Here is a 17,907-nt window from a genome sequence, read left to right as displayed (position 1 = left end):
ATTTCACATTATTTCCCCTGGGCTCATAGGAGTTCTTCAAGACTAGCTTTCTTCTGACTCAATTTATCACATTTCTTTCTACACACACGGTGTGTTTTCTCTACTGACTTTTGCTTTCTGATTTCTTAGGTATATTAGGCAATTTCTCTCAGAATATATAATTGGAAATACTATCCAAGATCTTATGTATGTACATGATCCTGTGTTTTCAGGCTTAAAATAGTCACTTGAGGTGACAAAACACGTGTTGGTTGGTATTCCAAATGTTACACAGTGTTTCAAAGAACATCAAGGACTTTACTGCCACACAATAAACTTTGGATCTTGGTTATACGAACAATATGGACTATGTTTTTTTAATCCCAATTTCGATACTAGTCATTGGACTGTTTGTTCTGTGTGCTGTGGTTCCTAATTGTACTTTTTGATGCAATGGGTTGGTAGCTCACTGTTGATGGTTTCCTGAGTAGTAGGGAATTTGTAATTACTTCAGCACCAATTCTCTGACTCTATGTAGTCTGTACTTAGCTCTTTACTGATTTCTACTTTGGAGGTATGTTCTGTATATTACTACTAACCTCTCATGTTGAAGCTCTGGTGAAATAGCCCAGGGAACTCTAGGGCTACAATACAGAAGTAAGTATACCCATAAAACTCTAGGAAGATGGTACAAGAGGGGTTGGTTCTTCCTCCTACCTGTGAGACTTCATCTCAACTCATTCTTCCTGTATAGGGGGTAAAGAAAGAAGGTAGAAATCTCTGCAATTGCTGGAATACTCACCTAGTCTAGAAATTCCATATTATCCCTCAATATTTAATTGACACTAAGAATCAGTACTGTATGCATAACTCATACACAGCATGCTGAGAGCGATCCAACATTAATCAAACCCTCAACAGTCAAAACATATCAACTCTGGTTTGTCTGCCATGCAGGCCTTACACTTCCCTTAAAAAACCTCAGCAAAATCCCCCATTGGGCATTAAAGTCAAATATCTGTTCTTTCCTATTATTTAGGCTAGTAACTTCCTGTGCTCTTATTAACGAGGAGTCCTTGGTATGATGACAGCTCTGGAAATTCACAGTATCTCCCCTTTTTTCACTAGACTCATGGTAATTTCTTTGGAAGCTGATAGGCACAACAATGAACTCCTCTCAGCGAGGTAGCTCAAAGACTCAATTGAGTTAGACCGAAACTCAGGAAAGTATGCTTTTTTCACAAATGTATGAGATAATTAATCTAGAGTACATTTGATTTAGATTTGAATTCTTGATCCTGGAGCTTATATACATGGACCGCACTCTGCTTCTTTTGTTTGACAATGTATTAATCAAATGTGTACAGATATAGGGCCTGATTACAACTTTTGCTGAGGGGGTTAATCTGTCCCAAGTGTGACGGATACCACGCCTGCTGTATTACGAGTCCCATAGGATAAAATGGACTTGTAATACGGCGGGCGGGATATCCGTCACATTTGAGACAGATTAACCCCCTCCCCCAAAGTTGTAATCAGGCCCACAGTGTTATTTTTTAAAAGTTAATATTTGAAAAAACACCACAGCTTTTACCCTGCAGAATAGCAGAGACAACATAAAACATACCATTGAACCGAGAGGAAAAATGCATTCCATTTCTCTATCCAACTGAATTATAACAATGTAGACAACGGTTCATAGATGACATAGCTGTCTGTACACTGATTACAGACTAAGGCGGTCATTCTGACCGCAGCGGGCGGCGGTAGCCGCCCGCCATGCGGTCACCGCCATTTGGCCGCTCCGCGGAGGCCATTCTGGCTTTCCCGCTGGGCCGGCGGGCGCCCGCCAAAGGAGCACCCGCCGGCCCAGCGGGAAAGGCCCTGCAACATAGAAGCCGGCTCCGAATGGAGCCGGCGGTGTTGCAGGGGTGCGACGGGTGCAGTTGCACCCGTCGCGATTTTCACTGTCTGCTATGCAGACAGTGAAAATCATGCTGGGGCCCTGTTAGGGGGCCCCTGCACTGCCCATGCCAGTGGCATGGGCAGTGCAGGGGACCCCAGGGGCCCCACGACACCCGTTCCCGCCATCCTGTTCCTGGCGGTAAACCACCAGAAACAGAGTGGCGGGAAGGGGGTCGGAATCTCCATGGCGGCGCTGCTTGCAGCGCCGCCATGGAGATTCAGCCCAGACAGGGGAAATCCGGCGGGAAACCGCCGGATCCCCTTTTCTGACCGCAGCTTTACCTCCGCAGTCAGAATGGGCAGGGAAGCACCGCCAGCCTGTTGGCGGTGCTTCCGTGGTCATCCACCCTGGCGGTCGATGACCGCCAGGGATGGAATGACCCCCTATATTCCTCCATACTCCGGCAATCGCCCTATGCATGTTTTGCTAGCTATTATATACTATCTTTTCATAGCATCTTATCCCAACAATCTGAAGCAGCCTACCTCTTGTTAAGGAGGCTACAGGTTATAATCATTTGATATTGATCATTACAGTGAGTGTGACTCCATTTTGAAATCTCACTGAACAACAGAAGTAAAAAAAAAACAAGAGTTCCAAAAATAAAAGTGCTTGGTATTTTCATAGACATCTCTTGCTACAATATTATTTATACTTTCCAAGTGTCCATTGGAATTGTGATAATACAAAGTTGTAAACCTGCAGATAATGTCTTCTTCAATAAGTATTTTAGCTCTTGTGATGTATTCTGTATTATATTACAAGTCACAAATTAGCAATTTACAGCTCTGGCCAATATGAATCATGTTTCATGAACTGTAGCACAAGCTTCAAAACTGAACCCCAGGTTTGAGGTGGGCCCAAGACATCAAATGCCAGCTTACACCACAGTCTATTGTTATGTTCCCTAGGATTAGTAGTGGCACCCAAAATATAATCAACTTGTCAATCTCACACCATAGCTCACAACTCACCAACATCTTGTCCTCGTCTGAATCCACCCAAAGCCACTTACTCAGCTTCCTCCCTATTTTATTGAGATCTTCCCTAAGTATCCCTCATGACTCAATCTTATCAACTTTCCCTACAACTCAAAACAGCATTAACATGTCTACTTTCATTGGCTTTAAAGACTGTTTGCATGAAACACACATGCAACTTTGAGCTTATTTCTTATTTTACTCCACCCATTTGATTGATGAGCAAAATATTGAGGAACACATTGTGCGGCCAAAATATTGAGTCCTAAATATCAAAAATCAAAATATTGTGATTGTAACTATAGATTTACTATTCTTAAATGCACATCTACATACGCTGAGGAGATATATTTTGCCAAGGTACAACAATTTGAAGTAAAGCATAGCATATATATGCTTACACATATAGTGATCTTCAAATATTTGTTATTCATTTTTAGGCCTCAATATTGTGGCCCCTGAATATTTTGGCCTCAGTAGTCTTTTGGAAACTATCAGTCCCCTAACTTCCTGCCCATCTTATCTTTGAAAATGGGCTCTAACGTTGTTACTCATTTTCCCTTGACAATAGTCTCCCTTTGCCCATCTTCACTATCTCTTTCCACAATCAATCCCACAATTGAATATGCCTCTTTCTACTGGGTTGCCTACTGGGTTGCCCCATATTTCTGATTTATTTTGCAGAACAATTTTTTGTCGGATTTTAGGTCTCTGTGCACACTTTCCCCACTAATCAGTGGTAGAATCCTCGTGATCTCTTTCTGAAAACAAAGTAAAATTAGCCTACGAATATTTGGCATATTAAAGTTACTTGTAAGTTCATAGTAAATGATGCTATATATACCCAGGGCCTGTACATTAAGCTGTGCTTGTGGGCAGCATTACTCATGCAACCACTAAAGTCACACTGCAAAAAAAGTCTCAAACTCAGGGAAGAGGAAGAACTGACCATATCCAGTTTTGGTGGAAGGGTGAGCGATTCCAACACATAAAAGCTGGCACCAGGTTTAAAAGTGACATCTTCAGAACCTCTCATCAGAATGCCCATGGACCTGTGGGAGATTAGGACTGCTATGCTGTCTGAAGAAGAGGGACTGTCCTGCTGACTGAAGAATGGACCTCCTTGCTTTTGAACCCAGGTTACCCAGAGTAACTCACAACGGTCAGTTGACTGACCACCTATGTGAGCTACAGGTATGCAACAAGCTTCCATAGACCTTCCTGCAACTGAATTGCACTAACCGGATCTACCTGGACCTGTAAAAGTCCTACTCTGGCCTATACTGGAGTGAGTCCTCACATCCAAGAGGTGACCCCCAGGTCCTGGACTCTTGGCTGGCATCCTCCTGAAGAAAATCTAGAAACACAGAGGTACTAGGTACCTCAGAACCACTTCATGCCAAGAATCAACCATTCAGGGCGACTGACAACATGAATCTTCAGCCGGATCTGCTCTTCATGCAACATCAACTGATCATGACAACCAGCAATGCGAGAACTACACTTCACATTGACAGCAACCATCCCTGAAAATTAACCAACATGAAGCTCCAGTGACAACCAGCTCTTTGCACTGCAAAGAAGACCGTGGGTAGTGCTCAACATTTTTTTCAATTGGGCAGCCCCATCCTGGTTTACCCTGCTAACGTGAATGGAACTCTTTATGCAGGTTATGAAAAGTGGCTGTTCATCTGGGCTAAACTGCTCACCTCTATCTGCCCCACGATCCATCATGGTTGACCTGAGCTTGTGACTTTCCTCTGGTCAAGTGTGACCAGATAACTATAAGTGGTGCTTTTTGCTTTGAGGTACTATTTTTAACAGACAATTTAAACACTCCTATATCTGGTATTATTGACTGGGTTTTAATTATTTTGATGAAATTGTACTTATCAAAGTTTACTCTATTTTTCTAAATTGGTTTGGGATTTTTGTTTTGTTATGTTTTTACTTTATTATTTTTGTGTACTACAGAAGTACTTCACACTGTGCCCCGAAGTTAAGCCTGGCTGCTTTTGTGCCAAGCTATAAGAGGCTTATGTACAGGTTATATAAGTGAGCTTTGTGGTTCACCCAAACCAGGGTTGTGGTTGTTGCTTGAGAAGAGTCTTCAACCCCCTCTTATATTGGTATTCACTGGTGGGATTCAATACTTGTGTTTGTGCAGTACCACTCGTGTTTTGTATAACACTAAAATCCCTGCAAATACTCTGACATCAAATTTGATTTTTTCAAATTCTCCTTAGTTTTTAATTTGTTCATTTTTTTGTTTTTTAAAACTTTAAGTTTACTTGATGTCCCTTTTGCTACAATTGAGATGGAGCTGATCAGCGTGGCTAACCTCACCAAGGCAGAGCTGCAGAGGCTTTACCAGGGGGGGGACTTCCATGTAGCTAGCTAGTCTTTGATGCAGTCAGTAGAATGTACTCCACGCCAGAGGAGCAGGAAGAAGATGGTCTTGAGGTAGGAGAGGTTGACTTAGAGGAGGAGGAGGAAGGCTTGGTTGCAGGCCTTGAGCTGCAGAACACTGAGGAAGAGGACAACAACTTATCCATAGAAAAGAAACCCCCTGCCAGAGCAGGGAGCAATGTGTCATACCAAAACCTATCCATTGAGATGCTGGTGGACAGGAAGGCTAAAAGGGAGTTCAGGTTGCACATGGCAAAAGTACAATGGGAAACAGTCAAAGAAGGAGTACCAAGGGGGGCTGCAGAGAAAGGTGCTTAGAGAACCTTGGGGAAAAAGTATCCAGCCCTAGGGAAGTAAAAGACTGAGATTGAAAGGGCCTTGGCTGAAAGAAAACAGGTACTGGCTCATAAAATGAGCTTCAAGGAACTAGACCTTAAAACAAGTCAAATCTTAGAGTCCAACAGCAATGGTGTAAGTGATGACCCAGTACCTAAAGGAGACATGAGGGTCTACATTGCCAAGGACAGGGTGCCTAATGTTGTTGTGGGGGATGATACAGGCAAGGGGTTTAAGAATTATGAGGTTCCCTTAGAAAAGCATAGGATCCCTGAGAATGATTGGGAAGACAGTCTCTGAAGGCAAATTCCCAGTGAAGGCAGGGATGTATTGTTGGCCTTAGGGAAGGGAGGCAGGATGAAGTATCCTCTCACAAAGAACACCTTCATCAGAATGTACGATCTCACTCCATAGGTGGACATTTAGGGGCAGCCAGAAGTTGCCCGATTAGTCCTGGGTGGATTTTACGAGTTACGTTTGTAAAACACAGGGTGGTAATGCTGATGACTACAAAGGCTGTACAATTTGATCACCATGGAGTAGATGTTCAGGTAATGTTTTACAGAACTGCGCCAACACCTAGTGGAAAGTAAGCTCTTTGTTCCCTTGGAGCTTGCTAAGGAGATGGTCTACTGGCTCAGCTCAGGGTCCCCAAAAAGGTACCTGTGAGATTTTCAAAAGGGCAGGTATAGTCTGCAAGAAAAGAAAGAGGGGGGAGACAAACTTAAAAATAAGGAGTTCCTAAAGGCCTTTAAAATATCTCTCAGGGGGAAGCATACCCTGTCCAAAACTGTCCAGAAAAAGGAAGAGTTTATTGATAGGAAGACATGGAAGTGTGTCCCTGTTGGACCCAGGCATCTCTGCAGGGTCACTCCCAAACCTTTTTCCTTTTTCACTCAATTTTCGCTAAATTTGTTTTTGTCGACCTTAGGATTCTGTGCACTTTACCAGTGCTAACCAGTGCTAAAGAGCTTATGCTCTCTTCCTACAACATGGTCAAATTGGTTTATACCCAATTGACATATTTGATGCACTTGCAAGTCCCTCGTAGAAAGCTATGCCATATACCCACCGCCCGTAAATAAATGCTACAAGTGGGCCTTTGTTGGACCTGGCTTTTTGACAGGGACATCCCCAAACTTTTTGCCTCATTCCTCCTATTTTTTCTGACCTGTTGTTGTTGGCTTTTGACCTCTGGGCACTTTACCGCTGCTAACCAGTGCTAAAGTGCATATGCTCTCTGTGTAAATTGTACTACTGATTGGTTTATCCATGATTGACTATTTAATTTACTTGTAAGTGCCCGGTAGAGTGCACTACATGTGCCTAGGGCAGGTAGATTAAATGCTACTAGTGGGCCTGCAGCACTGGTTGTGCCACCCACCTCAGTAGCCCCTTAACCCTGGCTCAGGCCTGCCATTGCAAGGCCTGTGTGTGCAGTTTCACTGCCACTTCGACTTGGCATTTAAAAGTACTTGCCAAGCCTAGAACTCCCCTTTTTCTACATATAAGTCATCCCTAATGTGTGCCCTAGGTAACCCCTAGAGCAGGGTGCTGTGTAGGTAAAAGGCAGGACATGTACCTGTGTAGTTATATGTCCTGGTAGTGTAAAACTCCTAAATTAGTTTTTACACTACTGTGAGGCCTGCTCCCTTCATAGGCTAACATTGGGGCTGCCCTCATACACTGTTGAAGTGGCAGCTGCTGATCTGAAAGGAGCAGAAAGGTCATATTTAGTATGGCCAGAATGGTAATATAAAGTCCTGCTGACTGGTGAAGTCGGATTTAATATTACTATTCTAGAAATGCCACTTTTAGAAAGTGAGCATTTCTTTGCACTAAAATCTTGTTGTGCCCTTCAATCCACGTCTGGCTAGGTTTAGTTGACAGCTCCTTGTGCATTCACTCAGACACACCCCAAACACAGGGTACTCAGCCTCACTTGCATACATCTGCATTTTGAATGGGTCTTCCTGGGCTGGGAGGGTGGAAGGCCTGCCCTCACACAAAGGACTGCCACACCCCCTACTGGGACTCTGGCAGACAGGATTGAACTAAAAGGGGGCTTGGTGCATTTCTTAGACACTCTTTGAAGTCACCCCCACTTCAAAGGCACAACTTAGTATAAAACAGGGCCTCTGCCCTACCTCATGAGACACTTGCTGGAGAAGAAACCTGAACCAGAAACTACATCCTGCCAAGAAGAACTGCCTGGCTGCTCAAAGGACTCACCTGTCTGCTTTTCTACAAAGGACTGCTGCCTTTCTGTTGGCCTGCTGCCTTGCTCAACTGCCTGGCTGCTCAAAGGACTCACCTGTCTGCTTTTCTATAAAGGACTGCTGCCTTGCTGTTGGCCTGCTGCCTTGCTGAACTCTTGTCTGGCTGTAAAAGTGCTCTCCAAGGGCTTGGATAGAGCTTGCCTCCTGTTCCCTGAAGTCTCAGGACCAAAAAGACTTCTCTCTTCCTCTTGGACGCTCCGTGCGCCGAACTTTTTGACGCACAGCTTGTTCCGCGGCAAGAAAAATGCTGCACACCGACGCTGATCGACGCGACGTCTTCGGGACGACCGAAACTTTGATGCACGGCCTCGCAAGGACAACGCCGCCCGACTTCCCGGGAGAAATCGACGCGACGCCTGCCGTGAGATCGAAACTTTGACGCACGGCCTCGCAAGGACAACGCCGCCCGACTTCCCACGAGAAATCGACGCGACGCCTGCCGTGAGATCAAAACTTTGACGCACGGCCTCGCAAGGACAACGCCGCCCGACTCCGCAGGAGAAATCGACGCAACGCCTGCCGTGAGATCAAAACTTCGACGCGCAGCCCCGCAGAACGACGCGCAGCCGGAAAACAAGCAGGAAAATCCACGCACAGACCCGGGACATCTGGTACTCCCCGCAAACCACAGTAAGAGACTGTCTGCGCGCCGGAAAACGACGCACGACTCCCCGCGTGGAAAATAATGACGCAAGTCCGTGTGTGCTGAGGAGAAATCGACGCACACACCAGTTTTCCACGTACCTCTTCTCCTGTGGCCCACTGAGGAGATTTTCCACCCGAAACCAGGTACTTTGTGTTTTAAAGAGACTTTGTTTACTTTCTAAAGACTTAAGACACTTTATATCACTTTTCAGTGATATCTTTACAAATTCGTATTGCAACTTTGATCGTTTTGACCTGAAGATACCCAGATAAATATTATATATTTTTCTAAACACTGTGTGGTGTATTTTTGTGGTGTTATGCTATGGTGTTGTATGATTTATTGCACAAATGCTTTACACATTGCCTTCTAAGTTAAGCCTGACTGCTCGTGCCAAGCTACCGGAGGGTGAGCACAGGCTGATTTTGGATTGTGTGTGACTTACCCTGACTAGAGTGAGGGTTCTTGCTTGGACAGAGGGCAACCTGACTGCCAACCAAAAACCCCATTTCTAACAGCCTTCAGCACTAATTGTGCAACGCACTTAAGTGGCACCTTAAAACATGTCCCAGGCATGCCACCACAGCTGGAATACAGTTTTAGACTGCCATGTTTACTTGGCATTAAAACCTCCTTGCCAAGCCTTAAACTCCCCTTTTATTACACGTCAACCCTAAAGTAGGCCCTCTGATCCCGGTGGGCAGAGTGCTTTGTAATTGAAAGGTTGAACATGTTCTTTTACGTTTTATATGTCCTGGTAGGTAAAACCCTCCTAAACGTGTTTTTCACTACTGTTAGGCCTACCCTTCCCATAGGATAACTTTGGGGAATGCTAATAATATTTAATAAACTATAATTTCCAATTGGGAGCATGTAGATATATAATGTTTGATACTAATGGAATTGTAATGAGTAATCCTTTTTAATGGTAAAATATCAATTTTCATTATAATTCTGAAAACAACACTTTTAAAACATTGCAAAAAAAAGAGATGATGAACTGAATGCTAAAGAATGTCAAACATTCACCCCAGTCACAGATCTGGACCGAAATCCATCATTTTTTAACTCGCCATTCCAGTTCAGACCCAGCCATATGTGAATCAGTCTAGGCCCTGCTCCCCAAGGGAAGAGTCATGCCAGAACTGCCAGGTAAAGTCTTCTCTGGACTGAAAGTAAACATCCTAGGAAGGGTTTCGGGGTATCCAACATTCATCAGCAAGTTTGAATCTGATGGCATAGTGAGCACGGAACTCACATCTGGGCACACCCTTCCCACTTATTGTGAGAAATACAAAAATACAAATTATGGATGGAATGCTGAACAATGTCAAGCATTCAAATTTTAGAGTGGTGACATTTTCCTGCTCTCAGCCCTTTGTGCCTGCAGCCTGCCTTGGGTCACATGACTGGGTGTAGCTGACAGCCAATGTGAATTTCTCCAAGACAGTCAAACAATAGAGGGATTAGATGTGGGTTAATAGGCCATCTGATGGCAGGATGGAAGGTGGAACCACACTAACATCTGAATATTTTGTGTCCTGCCTTCACACAAAGGGCCTGACATCTGTGTATTGTCACTGCAGCCAGCTTGGTGCCAGCGCAGGGGAGCTAGGAAATTCCTTGGGTTTCAAAGAACATTTAAAGAAGCACCTCCCAACTACCGGAGGAAGGGCAGCAGAGTTTAAAAACAGGACATTCAGACCCACTCTTCAGTTCACTACAGGGCCTTTGAAAGGACTGTCAGAAGACCACCTCCTGTTTTTACCTGCCGTGCACTCTGTAGACTGCTGCTATACATGGAAAAATTGCTTTGCTGCCAGGAGCCTGTTTGAACCCTCAGAAGTCAGTCCTGTTGTTAAGCTCTGCATCTTTATCTGAACCTAGGACTATCAGAAGTGACTTCAAGGGCTAGTTCAGAGTCACAGAGACAGAAAAGGCTTCCATCAACTTGACACAGCACCTAGGTCTAGACAGAGTGAGTGCTGAACCCTCAAGTGGTGTCCACCAGTCCTGGACCCTTGGTTTTGGTGCTAAATTTGCCTAGATCGCCATATTCTAAAACTGAGGACCTAGATTTAATTTGGCCTAATAATACTCTGAGAATCTTGAGACCAGGACCAACCTGCTCGTCTATCCACCTAAGGTGCATCACAGGTCAGATTGACTTTGCGGCGTCTCAAGCTATGCTCTTCTCTGCAGCAGTAAATCAGTTTCAGAGGTCCTTCACTAAAGGTTTATCCAACCTCATCGAACTGTCTTCGGGTACAGCCCTCTGCTTCATTCCACTGGAGTTTTTCAACTTCCACTTCAATGACTAAGTCCAAACATTGAAATCTGTATGCTTCTTCTACCTAAGGCCACCTGATGACAACCACATTCTGCAGCCTTACCTTGCTGAACTTTACCTTCTCAGACATCCTTTCTTGAAGAATATTTCTTAGTCCAAAGGTCAGCGCTGACCAGGCTACCTCCACTTCTTGTATGTGAATCCCAATCAATTGTGATCTGCTTTAACTTTGACCCAGTTTTGTACGACTAAATGTCCAGGGTTGGCGCTTTAATCTTTTATACACTAGATTATACTTAAAACTTTTAAAATTCTAACTCTGACTCTACTGATTGCATTTTTGTTGTTTTGTTGTAAAATGATTTATTAAATTGTACTCTAGTTTCCTAAATTGGTTTATAATTTGTCTTGTGTTGTGTGATCAATTTATTACTGTGTGTGTGCTGCAGAAATGCTTTACACATTGCCTCTAAGTTACGTCTGACTGATTTTTGTGCCAAGCTACCCAGGGTTAAACACAAGTTAATTTTGTGATTTTTTGTGGTTCACCATACAAGAGATTTTGGCTGTTCTTTGACCAGGTCCCACACCCCAGTCAACAATAACCCAATTTCATACAGTCCTTCACTGCTATGAGTGATACAGGTATAGGCAAGTGAAGGGGGATGCCAAGTGTCTCAAGAGGTGCACATCCCCCCACTGGTGAGTAGACCCCAGGGTTAGCCAGTAAAGCACTTGGGCAGGTGATTGCCTCAGTTAACATCAAGGAAGAGAAGATGTTAACCTTGTATTCCTGGGTGACAAGGAGATGGTGCCCAAAGCATATAAGTCTTTAAATAATTCCAAGAAAAGGTATTGGGCCACCAGCAGTGGATAGAAGGTGGTGGCTCTTAAGAACTCAGGAGCCAGTATGACTACTGTCAAGTGCCATCTTGTGTCCCCAGAGCAGGTGATCTCCAGTACACTCCAACAGGTTCTGGTAGCGTAACACCATGAGAGTCATTACCTAGTGGCTCTGGTTCTAATTGAATTGGGGAGGGGGGCCTCTTGATCCTTGAAAACAACTGTGAGCCCTACCATACCTGTAGATTGTCTGCTACGGAATGACTTACAGCACCCCATCTGGAAAGAGGTAGAGCTGCAGTCTCACCTGGAGAAGTTAGGGTTGTCTGAGTGGGTGTGACTGGCCAGATCCATGGTAGCCTAGGAAGGAAAGTCAAGGAGACCTGTAAACTGGCCAAACTGCTCAGGTAGCTTCCAAGAAAAGGAAGGGCGAGATGTGTGGAAAAAACACCCAGAAACTCTCATGGTCCAGTAGGAGGCTGAGCTTCAAGTGACAATCCAAACCAACCAGACGGGCACAACTTCCCTGGGGAACTGTATGATCTGGCTGGCTGTTAAGCAGATGGTGGGTATCCAAGGAGACGTTTTGCAAAGCTGAAAAGTAGTGCCTCATTCTTAAAGGCTTGAGGTAGCAAGCTGAGAACCAGGCAGTTGGTGACACCTTTGGAGATCACCTAATCTACTTGTAGAATTATCACCTAGATAGTGAGCCCAAAATGACCCATGTATAGGTAGTCCCCAGTGCCACACAGCCTTCCTATAGGGTCTGGCTCATGACGTACCTTGCAGTGCATCTGGAGCAGGACAGGACATTTGCCAGGCTTTTCACCCAGTTTTCTTGGCCCTGGATGAAGACAGCCTCAGATGCATTCTGTAGATCATGTCCCACCTGCCACACCAGTGGGAAGTCAGGGAAGATGCTAACGGCTTCCATGGTTCCCTCTCCAGTAATTAGTACCCCCTTTGAAAGAGTGGGAAGAAACACTGTTAGGTCCCTCGACTCCAAGACTATCTTAGTCAGAAGGTCAATTCTGAATTTCCTGGACCATGCCACTAGATACCCAGTGGCCATACCTCTGACAACAGTGATGGGCTTTGCAGGGGAAGGTACTCAGATTTTTTTATTTTTTATCTGGGTGGGCTTCCCTAAAAATGTAGATTCTGACAGTAGCACAAACTTATTGTCTGCCTATGAGTCAATGTGAGATGAATGTTGGGTAACTTATAGGTTCTCCACACCTTATCACCCTCAGAACAATAGGCTTGTTAAAATGTTCAACTAGACCATCAAAGGAATGGTTTTGGGCCTAGCAGAGACCACAAGGAAGAAGTAGGATATCCTCTTGATATGCCTTCTTTCTGCTTACAGGGAGAAACCATAGTAATGAGCTGGGTTCAGTCCCTTTAAGCTCCTGTCTGGGCACCCTGTTAGGGCACCTCTCAGACTGGTGAAGGAAGGATGAGAGCAAGCCACCCAGAAAAACCCAAGAAGTAGTTAGCTACTTGTTGGCTCTCAGAAATAATATGCAACACTTCTGTAAGGAGGCCTCTGAGAATCCGTAAGCCTTCCAGGAAGTAATGAAACTCTGGCAAGACCAGAAGGCTGCTGTGTTGAGTTTGAGCCAGGACAAAAAGTGTGGTTTAAGGAACCAGTAGAACCTAGGGCCCTACAAGATTGCTGGTCTGGGCCTTTGGAGGTGAAGGAGGGAAAAGAAAAGGTCACTTACCTAGTGGACCTCAAGACGCAAAGGTACTCCATGTTAACTGCCTCAAAGCCCATTATGAGAGATCTGAAGTTACAGTGCTCTTGGTGACAGACAATGAAGTGGAAGAAGCATGAGAAACCTCTGCCACAACTCCTAACTTTCTAGGAGCAGGATGGTTCAGTGGAAGGTGTCAACCTCTGCCCTACCCTGACCCCAGAGAAGCAGAAGGACTGTTGCCAGTTACTAAGATGGCTTGTCTCCTTGTTCTCCCTCAACCCCGGGATCACTCATTCTATTTCCCAGGAAATTCATACAGTGGACAGTATGCCTGTGAAGATTAGGATTTACAGGCTATTTGATAAATTGAGGACTAGCATCAAGAAGATAGAATCCAAGATACTTATATTGAGGGTGATTCAGCACTCCAATAGTACTTTGTCCAAACCAGTTGGTCTGCTACTGAATGCCACCCCACAGGGCACAACCCCAGAACTCAGGTTTTATGTGGACTATTGGGGACTCAGATCAGTTACCAAATCTGATGCAAACCCTATTCCTTGAGCTGATGAGCTCATAGATAGGTTAAGGGATGCCAAGTTACTCAGTATTTTTTATTTAATTTATTGGTACTGGTAGATTGCCCTAACCAAGGGAGTTAAGGAGTGGGTCTGCATTCTCTGTCCCAGAGGGGAACTTCCAAATCAGAGTAATGCATCTTGAGTTAAACAATGCTCATATCACTTTCCAGAGATTGGTTAACAGGGTCCTGGCTGGGATGGAGGGTTTCAGTATCGCCTACCTGGATGACATAGCTGTCTTCAGATCTAGCTGGAAGGATCACCAGTTCCACCTTCAAGAGGTGCTTCAGACCCTGCAACAGGCAGACCTGGCTATAAAAGCCAGCATGTGCAAGATAGGGCAAAGTTCTGTGTTGTATCTGGGACACCTAGTGTGCGAGGGCAAGGTGCAGACCCCAAACCAAAATTTAGACTATTTTGGCATGGGAACTCCCTACAACTCTGACTGAAGTGAGGGTCTCCATAGGCCTCACTAAATATTACAGAAGATTTGTCAAGGGTTATGACACCAATATTGCCCCTTTCACTGAGCTGACTTCCAAGAAGCAGCCCAAAAAGGTGATCGGGACAGAGGCATGCCAGAAAGGTTTTCATACCCTAAAGGAAGCCATGTGTACAGCACCAGTACTCAAGACCCCAGACTTCTCCAAGGTGTTTATAGTGCAGATAGGTGCTTTAGAGCCTTGCCTGGGGACTTTACTATCATGGTTAAATGAAGAGGGCCTAGCCTTAGTCAATAGGTTACTGCCCAAGGAACAGAGGTGGGATGCTGTTGAAAGAGAAGCCTTTGCTGTGATCTTGGCATTGAAGAAGCCTGCCTGTATCTGGGGCTTGTGATTTAAATGCTACCATTGGGCCAGCAGCACATATTGTGCCATCCACTTAAGTAGCCCTTCAAACATGTCTCTAGCCAGCCATTACAGCCTATGTTCAGTTTTAAACTGTTAATTCAACCTGGCAAAATAAATCTCTTGACGACCCTAAACCTCCCTTTTTAGGTTGAACCTAGGCAGCAAGCATGTGCTGTCTCTCCACGTACTGCTACTTCTAGCGGCTTTCACTACGCCTATCACACCCCCATCACTATCACTCATTTCTTGGCCTGCCTTTCAAAATTCCTTTGGTTTGTTAGGTAAATGTTTTAGGTTTGTCCCATCTTGAGTGTATTATGTGCCCGTCCTGGAGACTGTCCCAGTTACATGGATTATTGCACGATCTACCATATACCTTAATGTCAGTGCACTACGTTTTTATATTGCCTCTCCGCTTTGTGGCTGTATGTCATTTCTTCCTCTGGCATCTTGCTGTTTCTTTGCGGTGTCTGCACCTGGCAAAGGCTGCAAGTTGGAGGGGGATTATTTTTTATTAATTTATATAGTGTGATCTTGACCAGAAATTTAGAGCGCTTTACATGAGCAACAGTTAAATTTGCAGCTCCATTCCTAAATTCTTCCCAAGTTTAGCAGTTAAAAAATGTAAAAACTGGTGGATTTTAAATAGAAAAACCACATGGGAAACCCTCAACACGGCTCTCCCCAGCACATCGGGGAAGCAAATACTACAATATTCACTCCACTCAGGAAACTCACCCCATAATGGTTTGTGGGGCATTCCCTTTACACACATTTTTGCCCATACCTCAGCTTGTCGTGGTCCTCTGACAATGGGACCACTGCCAAAACTTTAAGCACAACGTGCTCTTTCTGTACAGCTCTTCTGGGTCCCCACAGTAGGTTAGGAGGTACCCCAAAATCATAACCTCTCCCTCCTTTCAATGTCTTTTTAAGCTCTCTCATACTTGTAGCTTGTGTTCTAAGGGCCTTGTTTGTAATATTATTCTAGTAGGCCCCCTGGACCTGAAAATGTGTAATGCACTGTGCCCTCTAGGGGCTGAATATATTTTTACACTGCCCTTCTCTTTTCATGTGGTTATGCTCTCTAGTTAATACATATGTCACATCTATGCTGGGCCCTAAACAGACCACAGGACACAGTGCAGTGTTTTTAAAAAGTGGGACATGCACTTTTAAGTTTTACATGTCCTAGTAGTGAAAAACTTCCAAATTCATTTTCCACTATTGTAAGGCCTACCTCTCTCATTGGATAATATTGTGTTGCCTTATTACATTTAATACGTTCTCAATTTTGATTGGGAACAGGTAGAAATGTCATGTTTGGCCTCAAATGAATTGTAATGTAAAACCATCAACAGTATTAAAGTCGGATTTCTCAGTCACAGTTCTGAAAATGCCTCTTTTAAGAATTTAACAAACAAAATGTTCTTGGAGGAGTTATTTGCACATTTCGTTTTATACTATGTTAGTCATTAAGACTCAACGTTCATCAATAGTTATATTCCTTAACAAATACATGAAAAACTTACTGGTGTCAAAATTGTTTTAGTCAGCTGCAAAAAGAAAACCTCAACACATCAACACTGTTATCCCTCCATAGAACTTTCAGCAGTATTTAATTGTCAGATTCAGAGATCTTAGAGAGGCAAAAACTCCTCTTAACAAAGTGGATAACTGTAGTCCACAAAATAACTTGTCATTCGTGTTATGTCAGTGATTGTATGCTAATGAGAAACAGTTGTCAACATTTTGGTCTCCAGTGGCCAACTGGTCCACAAGACCATCATCAGGACCCTGTGTTGTACAAGAACCACAAAAACAAAGCTTGTGTGCCATGGTATTTCTGACAGGGGCATGCCTATTCCTCTCCTCCAAAGCCTCTATTTAACCAGCTGATGTTGATATGTGAATTTCTTCTGCAAAAAGTTCCAAAATCTGCTGACAACAAAAGATTGCAATGAGACTTCTTGATCTCCAAACTAAGCTCAAATTGTATAATCATAAACAAAACAAATTGCCATGATGTCCATTCAAAAGTATACTCTCATGTTAACTACTTAGTTTTGGGATTTGCGATTCTGACAGAATAGCTATTGAAAGGACCAGGGCACCCATGTTATAATGGTGCGACTCCTGTCCTGCCGGGCGGCTGGTTGAGCCATCAACCAATGGTGGTGATGGTGATAGTTTCTCCGCTGATCATCATGCTGCAATTGTGGCTGAGGATGGCAGACATATGGCCATGTTCATTCACATCTGTTGGGTACTGGTTGTGGTTCTCTCCATGAGGCTAATGCACTTTGCTATTGTTACAGAAGTGACTCCCTTCCCCAACCCTCATGTCCATCTTTTAGATATGCTTGAGTATGAGTGCCTTTTTGTCTTTACGTCTATAGTCTGTAAGCCTTGTATAGATTGATTCTCTTGTCAGTGGCCGAGAATGATTCAAGACCAAGTAAAAGGATACAGTCAAAAACAACGATACCAAAATACTTAAAAAGTATCGACCTAATAAAATTAAGAGATGGATTGAGGGACACAAATTCACAAACATTCTTGGGGATGGTATTTGTGCAAGTTTTCTTGGTATATTCAGCATTACAGGAACAACCACTGAGGGTGTACAGTCAGCCGCTAGAGGGTAAAATAAATGGTGGGTGGTTGAAACACCTACTTTGTCTAAAAGCAAATTTCTTCCTGCAGACGATGGGGGGGTGGTGAGGATATAATAATTAAAGAGTACACGTGGGAAGAAACCTAATTCAGATCATGATCAATATCTGATCAATATCTGACCAAAACACATTGGAGGTTTTATTGTATAATTTCTGTTGCAAGGGGAGCTCTGAGACCAGCCAGTGTAAGGTAGTATGTAAATCCAATGTTGCCTGGGAAGCATAATCACCCATCCAATAATACAGGGAGTGCAGAATTATTAGGCAAGTTGTATTTTTGAGGATTAATTTTATTATTGAACAACAACCATGTTCTCAATGAACCCAAAAAACTCATTAATATCAAAGCTGAATATTTTTGGAAGT

This window comes from Pleurodeles waltl, chromosome 5 (genome assembly GCF_031143425.1).
Source record: "Pleurodeles waltl isolate 20211129_DDA chromosome 5, aPleWal1.hap1.20221129, whole genome shotgun sequence".
NCBI lineage: Eukaryota > Metazoa > Chordata > Amphibia > Caudata > Salamandridae > Pleurodeles > Pleurodeles waltl.
Note: the sequence above shows the minus strand (reverse complement) of the source record.